Below are 4,581 nucleotides of genomic sequence, written 5' to 3'. Positions count from 1 at the left end.
ATGGGATGGTTTTTAAAGTCCCTCCCAACCCAAACAATTTCAGGACCCCAATAAAGACCCCCCAATTTCAGGACCCTCAGTAAAGCAGCATTCAGCAAACTGACAGAACAATTTGAGAGGAACATTAACGRCTGCTTTTTGACTTTGAACAGTTTCCAATCCTTGTTTTACCACAGCCTCTCTGGATGCTGAGATTCCAGAGGAACTCGTTGTTCTCTGCTACCAAATATCACTCTCCAGCATGGAAGAAGAACCAAAGAAGAAGGAAGCACGGAAGAAGAATCATTCTCCAGCATGCAGAAGAACCAAACAATAAGCAGAAAGATAAAAGACAGAAAATAAAAAACCTCTCAGGTGTTCTCTCATCCCTCTTAAGGGATGAGAGAATTTCCTATAACAGTCAGAAACAAACGGTGCTAAAAGAGCTGTTTCTACCCCTCAGACTGAGGGGTTTGGGGGTTTTGGGGGAAAGCAGGGGTAGGTTTGGGGTTTTTCAGAGAGYATGCATGAATGCACAGCTTCCTTTGGCAATAGGAAAAGGATCTGTCTAGCAGTTGGCAGAACCAGCCCCCAAGGAAACAGAAGCAGATAGGCTGGGTTGAAAGAAAGACTGGTTTCAGAAAATACTTTTTATCCCTTTGGGTTTACAAAGTTTCTTTCCAAAGCAATTAGCTCCTGATTGAACAGGGACTCTGAGCAAWGGCAGTGCGATGTCACCACCTTCCACAGGACTGTGTGAGCCCTGCTCAGAGCCAGAAATGTAGGGAAAGAGGAACAAGGTGCTATTTCTATAACCAGCTCCCCTCCAGCTATTGCACGGAGCTGGGATGATGACACAAAGAGCATTGCCAAAGCCAGGGTGTGCTCTTCCCAGGAACTGAGGGAAGGAGCAGGTGACAAACCAGGGCAGTGGGACTGGATAGAGCAACTCCTGGTTAGAAAGCTTGAAGAAAAGGAGATAACAAGGAAAAAACATGAACAAATCCATATGCAAACAGSAGCAGCAGCAAGCAAGGACATGTACAGATTAGCAAAAATATCAGGGATAATATCAGCCTAAGAATGGTAAGGAGCAGAGAGCCCTCCATGCCGACCAGCTCATCTCTGACCACTTTGGGAAACATCAGCTCCACTGCGGCAGAAAAAACCAGAGGAGTCAGCTACTACCCTCTAAAATGAGATTGAGACCTAAAGTTCAGCACAAACATTTTAAGTGAACAGCTGAAGCCTGATAATTCATGCAGAGCTAAATATCAGACAGCCTGCAAACAGAGAACACAGAGTCTGGAGCTCGAGACTTRCCAAAATAAAGCAACAAACCCAAACCATTCAAAAGCCATCCTATCCATGCAAAAAAACCCAAACTATTTCAAATGTATCAGGATCAGAGAAAGCAGAGGGCAAGCCCAGCACAGAGGTGGAGTCTGGGTCTCTGTTTTTCATCTCCAGCATAAACTCTCAGCACATTTTCTGCGGCTGGAATGGCCAGATGAAAACACAKGTTATAACCTCAGGACATGCCCCAGGCTTTGAGACAGGCCAGGGAAAGGGCTCCTGGGGAGGTGTGGGGGAGGCCTGATGGATTCTCCAGCACTGCTGATCAAAGGCTGCCTGGCCATGAAAGACTTGGGTAAGCAGCTCCATGATGCCCATCAGCCCTGGCCATGAGGCATCTGCAGATAATGCAGCAGGAACACAGCAGGTGGGGGGTTATTTATATAAAAACACACAAATATATATGGTGAGGCATAAACACACAAGTCTCCAAATCAAAGAGCTTCAACCTGCTATCTGAAATCAGAGCAGCTTTCCAGCTGCCAAACTGCACTCCTAAGAATCCAGGAAAGGGAAGGATCTTCTTGGAGTGTCAGATCCCAGTGGTAGAAGTCTCTGCTTCACCTTTTCCTTTATTCCTCTTGATTTCACTAAGCTGGATGCTCAGGGTRTACAGGATGGGTTTGCTGCTCTGATGTGCCAGATGGCTGCAGCTCCTGAGGAAGTGAAAGGAGCAAGAGGTCCCTCACAGGGAGAAAACTCCTTTTGCAGGGATGGAAAGCAGAGTCTGCTCTGTCCCTTGGGAATCACAAGATAATGAGACTGGAGATGCCAACTCCTTGCAGGATTGTGAACTAAACACTTCTTCAAGTACAAACTGTTCTAATAAATTAATGTACCTCAGACATATGAAATAACCCTCCAGAGACAYAAAAGTTGAGGTTACCATCAATACTGTAGAAAACAAGTTATTAATATTTTACAAAGATCCTCAGTGAACATTTTATTTAACCCAGAACTACTTTAGAACACACCCAACTGAGCTGTGCTTAAATCAGCCATTGCAGCATAGAGAATATGGAAAAAATAAAACAAGATTCTGCCTAAAAAAAGCAGGCTGATGGGGTTTTTTTCCTTGGTTACTGTCACGTTGATTGTGGGATATGAGGCCTCAGTTCCAAGGTGGAGCTGGATTATTACAAAGCTTCCCTGAGCCAGAGACTCCCAAGCACACACTGGTCCTTCTAGTTTGGGCAACAGGCAAGGGCAGTAAACAAAGCCAACATTAAAGAGTGGGAAGGCAAGGTCACCTGCGTGAAGGTAAAACTTACTTTACAGTGAATCATTCCAGAGAAAACTTTTTAGTTTACTTTTTTTTTTTTTGCCCAGCCCTACCACAGCCCATACCAGAGATGCTTTGAATACAGAAGAGCTCAAATGTGTGACAGGTGCTGGTCAATGCAAACCTGCAGGTTTTGGAAGAATAACCCAGCTCTTGAATGTATGTGGGGGACAGAATCCCAGGAATGGTTTAGAATAGTTTGGAACGGACCTCAAAGCCCATTCAGTGCCACCCCCTGCCATGGGCAGGGACACCTTGCACCATCCCAGGGTGYTCCAAGTTCCATCCAACCTGGCCTTGGACACTTCCATGGACAGAGCAGCCATAGCTGCCCTGGACAAYTGGATAAGAGATGCTTCTTAAGGATCTAACAGAGATATTCAGTTACTGCGRCTGCCAGACAAAAAGGCTGCAAAAATCAGAAACTTTCACATTTATAGCAATTAGGAATTCAAAACAAAAGGCCGAGCTGGCCAAGCTGCAGAGGGAACAGCACAGTCAAAAGATGGTAAACATTTCTTGCAGTGAACCTAGGAGAAAGACATGAGGGGCTGGAGTGTGGCCAGGGAATGGAATGAAGCTGGGGAAGGGTCTGGAGCACCAGGAGAGGCTGAGGGAGCTGGGAAATGGGAGAAAAGAGAGAAAAGGGGGATCAGGGGGACCTTGTGGCTCTGCACAACTCCCTGACAGGAGGGGGCAGCCGGGGGGGTCGGGCTCTGCTCCAGGGAACAGGGACAGGAGGAGAGGGAACGGCCTCAGGCTGAAACAGGGGAGGGTTAGGTTGGATACTGGGGTAATTTCTGCATGGGAAGGGCTGCCAGGCACTGGAAGTGTTCAAAAACGATGTGCATGTGGCACTTGTGACATGGGTTAGTGGTGAGCTGACTGCTGGATTCAGTGATCTTACAGCTCTCACTGATTTTCAAGCCCTGATGCTGCTGAAGTCACCCATTTCCCTGGGTCACCTGCAGCTSRCAACAAAAGGTGCATTCATGGGGAGCTRGGGAAGGTGAAAGCTGCTTGGAGACTCTTGAGAAAAGGAGAAAAATAAAGGCATTTTTATTTCACGTCATYGGAACAGCTTTGTTGGCTTAAGAGCTCGCTGTGTTTACAATGCCAAGGGACAAYCTCTGTGATTGCAGAAAAATGATCACTGCTGGAAAATCATTCTGAGCTTTTCATCTTTTCATTTAATGCTTCACAGAAGAGACAGTAGTTCCTCAAGAACAAAATGTTTCTGAGAGGCTTTACAAGCAGCCTGAGTTCTGCCACTCTTCAGAATTAAAGWGCACACAAGAAATGGCAGGTTTTGGAACTGAGCTCATTTGCCAGGACCCAAAGCAAATTTCCAACAATTAATTTAACAATAATATGCAACCACTTGGAAATAATTAACACTGAGWTTTAAAATAGTACATTTCAAATAATCATCCAGAAGAAATGGGTTAGGAGGGCAGKGAAGGGGAGCTAAGAGAAATGTTTTTCTGACTTTAAATCAACCCTCATCCAAGGATTTGCTTTGCTCCTTTTTTGTGCTTTTGAAAAGTTAATTTAATTATAAAATTAAGCATTAAAAGCAGAAATAAAACTTGTGCTGGTCAAGGAACATCAGGAACCAAGGTTTGAGAGGTACTAGAACAAGCAGAGTCCACTCCTTGGATTTGTATTTAATGTCACAGCCTCGAAGCACATCATGAACCTCCTCAGTCATTTCTTCAGTGGAAAAAGGGCCACAAATGTGAGAAAAGAAAGTCTGATATTAGCAAGGCTGAGAAAAGCTTTAACAGTCATCTCTCAGTCCGAGGTATTTTTAACCCTGCTGGGACCCAGCGCTGGTTTCTCCAGGTGTTGTGGCCAACAGGGCCACCTGTCCCCATGGGCTGAACCCCGGGGGTGACACAGCCAGCACAGGGAGGGTCACACTGAGGGACAAGAGCAGCCAGACAGCAGCTCTGTGCTGTACT

At 45.7% G+C, this 4,581-nt stretch overlaps 1 protein-coding gene across 1 annotated transcript in view; it reads right to left on the bottom strand.

The window, feature by feature from the left end:
- Positions 1 to 4,581, bottom strand: part of REXO1 (RNA exonuclease 1 homolog) — a 50,108-nt gene that overhangs the window by 36,236 nt on the left and 9,291 nt on the right. The gene's annotated exons all lie outside the window — the stretch shown is intronic.

Source organism: Malurus melanocephalus, unplaced genomic scaffold, assembly GCF_030028575.1.
Source record: "Malurus melanocephalus ecotype Western Australia unplaced genomic scaffold, MMel_1.1 scaffold_1029, whole genome shotgun sequence".
NCBI classification, from domain to species: Eukaryota; Metazoa; Chordata; class Aves; order Passeriformes; family Maluridae; genus Malurus; species Malurus melanocephalus.
This window is presented reverse-complemented; position numbering and strand designations above follow the sequence as displayed.